The 7,854-nt window shown below is 36.1% G+C and overlaps 1 protein-coding gene across 1 annotated transcript in view; it reads right to left on the bottom strand.

Annotated features, from left to right (window-relative positions):
• LOC106469125 (TNF receptor-associated factor 6-like) overlaps positions 1-7,135 on the bottom strand; it is a 24,969-nt gene extending 17,834 nt beyond the window's left edge. The window contains exon 1 of the mRNA XM_022397552.1: positions 6,830-7,135. The gene's annotated coding sequence lies outside the window, so the exon portion shown is untranslated. The remainder of the gene's footprint in view (positions 1-6,829) is intronic.
• Positions 7,136-7,854: the final 719 nt, after the last annotated feature.

The raw sequence follows: 7,854 nt of genomic DNA, 5'->3' as shown, positions 1-7,854 counted from the left end.
TGTGACAGGGATTCGAACTCGCGACCCTCAGATTGCGACTCGAGTCCCTTAACCACCTGGCTATGCTCCTAGAACGAGAATAAATTCCAAAAAAGTTCTTTGTTGCAGCTCCCGGGAGTTCACCAGTAAGTCTTAGTAGTTATCACGCTAAAAATCGGATTTAGATACCCGCGTTTAGCAAAGTACAGATAGCCCATTGAGCATCTTTATTATCAACTAGACCACCATGACTTGTAGTGACGTATCGAAAATCGAACTGGTGTATTTAAGTATTTGCGAGTGTAAAACACTTAAATACACCTGATATTGTACACATTCTTATGCCAGTAAATTTAGTACTTTTTAATAGTATATTCAGACCCTGAGCCACTGGAGGTGGGGGGCAATAACAGCAGTAAGGAAATTTTGGTTTTAACAACTCTTATTGTAAAAGTTCCTATTATTGAATTTTTGCGTGGTAGGCAGAGCACAGACAGCTCATTGTGTAGCTCTGTGCTTTGTAATCAATTCAATATTGTATTTTTGAATTAATTAGTACATTTCTAACAAAACAGCATCCAAGGTAGTTTCGGCTTAAAGAAACTCATATAATTTGATTTAGTTTTTATATAATTTTTTATGTTGTGAACTATCCAAAATATCGTTGTGACACACTCTTTTGGGGAAGAAATTTCCTTTCGCTTTAGAATTTTATATTTTTAAATGTTGATCAAAACGTTTCATAATTGCAATCAAAACTCCCGAGGAAGCCACTTAACGACAGAGCACAGCGAAAGATTTATGATTGTTTCAAATGGAGGGTTCGAATTTAAAAATTTGTAGTAGCTTCATTTGAAACACACAGTCACAGATTCTTTAAATGCCTAATAACAATGAAGATATTTTACGTTATGTTAATGTTAAACTGTGTAGCTTTAGCTTTTCATTTATTTATGAGTGGTTTACTCTTATCTCAGATTTCTATGCTATATCATTTACAGTTTCTCACTTTCATTAATAACACTGATAATGGAATAACCAGTATATTGGTTAAGTTTGCAGATGATATATGCTTCTCGAGTATTTCAAGTTATACCAATTATTGTTGAAGTTCATTATAACCCATCATTAGAGCAGATTAGCTGCTCCTCCGATTGCATTTCCTCATATGACTCTTCAGAAATAGTATGTGCAACCAATCTTTCTCCTTATCAGACGAGACTAGATTGTGCAACACAGAGCTCTCAGCATCAGATTCAACCTGCTCATTCACCTCTGATTCCTGGAATAACCAATTGTATAGAGTTTTGTCAGTGATGTGGAGTCTAAGCTTGTCGACATTTTCAGGGCATCTAAGTTTGCCACGTGACCACTGTAACTCATAATTTATTTCATTGCACTGTTAACAAGATAAATACATACCAGTCAAGCCAAAACCAATTTGTTTCCGTACTGCACACTGCAGGCATATACCATAACAAAACATGAACCTTCATTCCATTACCTTTTGTTGTAACATTTCTTTTGACATACAGTCACTTTTCCCATTATTTTGTAATGCAAATTCATGTATATATTTCTATGTACACTGAGGTACTTCTGCATTGGGTGGCGGACCATACAACAGATCCAAAGGGAGATGTACTTCTAATACAAATACAGATAAGAGCAACCAGTTGGCTGTTAGCTAGTTGTATGTTATGCCATCATGGCATATGTTAGATACTCATCCCAATCAGTTTGGTCAGTGTAAAGAAAACTAGTAAGCACATGCTTTCACCCAAATCATCATACTGAGGATGATATGGTAATGCATAAGTTTTTACAACACCAAACACTCGAAACAACTCTGCAAACAGCCTGCTGTTGAAGTTAACTCATTGATCTGTGTGGATTTCTCCAGGTGTGCCAAAGTCCATTCACTGTTCAGTCACAACATCTGTGATTGGTCGTGCTAATATGCCAGCCAGTTGATAAGCTTTAACCCTCTTGGTGAAGTAACTGATCGTGGCCAGCACATACCAATTAACCTTTTCAGTTTTGGGTAGAGGACCAGTTATATCTATGGTGATTCTTTCCAGAAGGAAAACAACCACTCTCTCTCTCTCTCTCTCTGAGTTTTCCTAGCATAGTCACTGTTCTGTAGGCAATGCACTGAGCAGTGTCTACACCATTGTTCATCATCTTTACATAAATGCAGCCAGAAAAAACATCTACACATGTTCACGATAGTGCAGGACTGTCCCTGGTTTCCCAAGGCTTGCATTACATAAAGTCTTAAGAATTTGCTGTTTAAGAGCTCTGGAGACCACTAGCTGCATCACAACATGGCTTCCACATCACGGAACTTCATAAAGCTGCTTCAACATTCCATCCTGTACTCATAGGTGGCTAAAGATGTCCCAGGTTTTTCACACATCAGTACTATGTTAGCATTGAGGTGTGCTACCTTGCTGCATGGTAAGTATTGGCCAAGCTAGGTGTGGATCCTTTAGTTGCTTTTCCCAAAGTTCCTGAGTGATCATCTGCGGTGTCCATCCAAATGAAGAATTATCATTTCTGCTGCAATGACTTAATATTGCATAGTGTCCAAGCTTTGAACATTTAATGAACTGACATGATCTTACAGGTTTCTGAGATAAGCTGTCAAATATTTTATTTTGCTGACTTGGGTAGTCTGAATAATTACTTTTCCAGCATCGTTACCCAATGTGTGAACTACCCATTGTACAAATAGTGGTGGTAATATTTAACAAATAAAACAAATACAGGTGTGTGTGTGTGTATATATATATATATATGATTACTCCTCCATTCCATCCTATGTGGCCCGGCGGTTAGGGCGCTTGACTCGCCATCTGAGGATCGCGAGTTCGAATCCCCATCCCACCAAACATGCTCATCCTTTCAGTGGTGGGGGGCGTTATAATGTGACGGTCAACCCCACAATTCGTTGGTAAAAGAGTAGCCCAAAAGTTGGGGGTGGGTGGTGATGACTAGCTGCCTTCCCTCTAGTATTACATTGCTAAATTAGAGCACTGCTAGCGCAGATAGCCCTCGTGTAGCTTTGCGCCAAATTCAACACAAACAAACAAGTCATCCTATATATGTGACAAAATTGTTCCAATTCTATCACTAGCATCTGTTTTAAGAATGAATGGACATCTTTGACAAAGATAAGTCAACACTGGTGCTTTGAGTAAAGCCTGGTTCGAGGATTGGACGTGTCTTCACATTCCGATATCCATACAAAGTCCATGTCAAACTTAGTCATTGTAAATAGTGACGTACCTATTTTAGAGAAATTGACTATAAAACCGTCAACAATACGACGTGAAACTTATAAAGCAGTGTATCTCTTGTTTATCATAAGGTAGAAGCCGATCCTGAACCACTGCAATCTTTGTAGGATCAGAGGACACTTATTTTTATCGAATATCTGACCAAGAAACTGCACTTTCATGTATACATGGCCATGCAATTTTCTGGTATAAATTTCAAGTTTGCATGTTTGATGTTCTGGAATACCATTATCAGGTTCTCAGCTGTGGTTTGAAACATATGACCAAAGAAGAGCATGAAACCCACATAGATAAAATATATCTCCCATTGTAGGCCTATAACAAAAGATTTTGACTTGCGACAAGAAAGGTAAAGGCTCTTAGCTCGTACAAACACACACAAAAAAGTAATTAAATTAACCTTAATGCGAAATCGATAACAAAATGATAAATGCCTGATTAACTACATGAAATGATAATTTATTGATATACCATAAACCATCATATTTATTACACCGATGGAATATGAACATTTTTTCCTCTAAGAAAAAATTTTTACAAAACAGCAAATACTGTCAATATATTATGAAATGTTCAATTGCACGTGGAGAACAATCTAAGCAAAAGAGGTCTGTAGTTATTTTGGTATCTGTATAAACCTAATTAGTATCAGTAATATCTTGTACATTCTTTCTGTTGCATCTCAGTGGCACAGCGGTATGTCTGCAGACTTACAACGCTAAAAACCGGGTTTCAAACCCGTGGTGGGCAGAACACAGATAGTCCATTGTGTAGCTTTGTATTTAATTACAAACAAATAATCTGTCATGTTAAATTTTAGTTTTCTAAATTCAATAAACATAATACCTTAAAGTTAGTTTATTATGGTTGATTTCTTTTTCATCTTAATGTCTTCCTGTTTTATCTTCATCGATTTTCTCATTGTTAATACCGAGCTGTTCTTTTCTTGCTTAATGGTTGTGTTTGTAACTTAACTTGTTTTCTAATTTATTTTACATTTATGGTATTTACAAATTGTATTATGTACACATTTCCATTCTAACTCCACGATTTCTGCTACCACAAAGTTTAAAAAGTTTATTTCTGAAAAGATTACGTTAATTACATATTTTGAATGAAAAAATAACATTTCAAACTTTTCTGCTATTTATTTTACCAGCGATAGATATATTTCATCTTTCAATATATTCATTAATCAAGATAGTCAACAGCTGCATGGCCAACAGTTTGCACTCAGCCTTTACATAGGTAGGATAAGCGAGTTGTTTCTCATAAGAGGTTGTAAAACTTTAATAATGAAAATGTAACCTAATGCCATGAAACAACTTTAACCCAATGTATACGTGGTCTGGAAAAGGAATGTCGACTATAATTCCAAATTTACTAAGATTATATACACGAGATGTGACAAGCTTATAATGAAACCTACAAGTCTGTTGTACATAAAAAATTAAATGTTAGAAAAGTATTTATACTCAAGATATGTCTGTAAATTGCTGACTTCAGTTTGACCTAGACTCTAACAAGTCAGACTGCAAGGTTGTCTCATATGAAAAGTAAACATACTTCTGTCCATCATACAGTTTGCATTCTAGAAATTATTGAACGTGTACTTAGTTTTGCAGTATCCCTTTATATTGTATCTGGTACATACTGTCCTCTACCATGAGCTGGTTTTAAATCATCAACGATGGTAGCTTGGACATCAAATACATGTTACCATGTTGAATAACACTCTTTAAAAGGTCGTGGCATGCACACTTTGATCCCCACCCGTTCATACAGAATTAAATGTATTTAGACAATGTACTTATATTGGTAATGACAAGGTACAAAAGCCTTTAGTTAGTTGATTGGTATTCACAGGTAAAACTGAAACCAAGAGCTAAATATTAGATTTGCAAATTACGTTCAGAATTTTGTGCATAGTATAAATGAGCCCAATTCGACCAAAAGGAAAAAAACAACAACACTGGCACATTTCCTTCATCTTGAAAGAAAGAACATGCTTATATATGTATACGAAACATATTTCTTTTCTTTCTCACAACAGGTAAAATTGCTCTCCCTGATTGGAATAATGATTTGGGCACAAGTCATAACATTATTCATACACCTAAATTGTTTTAGGTTACTTTACTGGTGATTGAAACGGACTTAAAATGCTTGATCGATACGCAAAAGACAACAGCACATGATAGTTAAAAATATATTTAACTGGCTAGCTTCTCTATATATTTGTAGTATAGTTGAGTAAAACTAGAGCCAATAAGTATTAAATCCACAATTTCAAATTAAATGTTGTTCAAAAGAAATAAAACTAAAGACGAAAGAGAAAGTCCTAAGAAATGCAGAAGATTGTGTATGGCTGTCTTGGATCACTAGCATTCAGGGAAGACCTTGCCATGAACCTTGTTAAACTTGTGTTGAAATTTTGTGTCACGTACTGAAGGAGCTGTCAGTTTTAAACTACCAGTTGCCAGCACCTTGTGTTGTTTCTTTAACGGTTATGGTTCAGTTACTTTTGGAATGTAACTCAGACCACTATCCACTTCACTGCTTTGATCTAGTAATTCTGCCTCCTTCCTTGACACCATCTTCCACACCGATTAGGATGGTGGTAAATGCATTGATTAGTGGTCTACCCGTTGTCTTGGAGCAACTGATCTTACTACCTTCTCTCTGTGAGTGATGGATTTCATCTTCTTGCAAAACTTTTTATTTAACTTAGGGAATTTTTTTGGGGGGTCTTGGAAAATAGTTGATAGTCCTAGAGAAAGATCATCTTTTCCTAGTGCGAACCTTTAAATGTCACATCCTTCTAGAAGCACTGACAAACTTTACATGGAATTTTACCTCTAAAAAATAACATTGCTCAGTTATAACAAATATCACACTATAAATGTGTTACCTTAAGTTGCTGGCTGGAGTCTTGGCAACATCTCAGAACCCAGAAGGTTCTCATAAACCTACACAACTTCACGTTGATCCAACAATGTTTTTGTGGTCTTGGATAGTCTGTGTAAGCCTTTAAACATTCCTTCCACAAGAAGAAAATTGTCCTCCATTCGGCTTTTCACTGATCAAACAGGATCAGAAATAGAGATAACTAGTAATAGAAGAATCTGGCTTTTTATGGCAAGTCAAATCAGCCTCTGATAAGTCAGAAGGTTACTTAGCAATCTAGGGTTAACTTTCATAGCAATTGGGCCATGGTCCACGATATTATTTATTAACACTACATAAAACGCAGTACACAGTGTGTTATTCTCTTATTGTGAGTTAGGCTAATCACATCTCGATTTACAAACCAAAGTCTTTACTTGAATGAAAAATTGTGCCTTTAAATATTGTAAGTTTGTGAACATAATTATTAAATATACACAAACCCGTCCTTATGTGATGTAAGATGCATATGTACTAATATACACACATATATCTTACTCAATGTTGTGTATTAATCGATATTTACTTGAAATACATGGTATAACCGTTCAGTAGCGACTCCTATAGATATGACAACAAATAGTAGCATTTCTTACTCTTACCGTGCGCTGTACTGCTTGCATGTACGGCTTGAGGACGTTACCTGTCCGGTTTGTTCCTTGGTGAGACAACAGGAGTCTATGGATTTCCAACGCTAAAATTCGGGGGTTGATTCCACGTGGTGGACACAACAGATAGCGCAATGTGGCTTTGCTCTAACAAAACTATTCAGTCAACGCAACACCAGTACAAACTATAGCTCAAAAATAAAAACTAATTGGACAGAATTCAGCAGAAATTACCATCCCTGTCATAATTCACTATTAAGGTTACATTTCGTATTTTGAACTATAAACTATAAGCATACATAGAAAGACCAACATAGTAAAAGTGTACCAGAGATGACAACATCTTTCTTTGCCAACATATCCAGGGTTCAGAAAATCCACAACATCAGATAAACATAAACAATTACTTTCACAAAAATGTAGTAAATTCATACATTCTCAGACATGCCGCTGTGCCATTGAGGGGGCATAACATAATGAACGACATCAAGCACGTCCACACACTCATTCATCCACACACACACACAAAAAAAAAAACGTAACTGTGCTTATTACTGTATTCACATATCTGATATTGATTGATATTTTTAATGCTCCCTCAGAACAGCATTTTTTAGTTGTCGAGTGTACATTTGCATATTAGATTCCAACAGTTTTAACAATTTTTAATTTTTTAATATTTTATATATTTTTTGTCATTTTATAGACTTATTCAAAGAAACTTACAAAGAAAATGTTAAAATAATGGTCAGTATGAAAACGGAGCCATTATCATTTCGGCCAAAAAAAAAGGGATATTACAGTCACTGATCCTTTCAAAACGGATGCTATGTGTTAGTGCAACATTCTCTTGGGCAAAATAGACAATATTTACTATAGAGAACAAAGAAATGGCCCGGCATGGCCAGGTGGATAAGGCGCTCGACTCACAATCTGAGGGTCGCGGGTTCGAATCCGCATCCCACCAAACATGCTCGCCCTTTCCGCCCTGGGTGCTTTAGATTGTAATGGTCAATCCT

The sequence above is a fragment of the Limulus polyphemus genome, unplaced genomic scaffold, assembly GCF_000517525.1.
Source record: "Limulus polyphemus unplaced genomic scaffold, Limulus_polyphemus-2.1.2 Scaffold3318, whole genome shotgun sequence".
NCBI lineage: Eukaryota > Metazoa > Arthropoda > Merostomata > Xiphosura > Limulidae > Limulus > Limulus polyphemus.
Note: the sequence above shows the minus strand (reverse complement) of the source record. Positions and strands in the feature narration are given on the sequence as shown.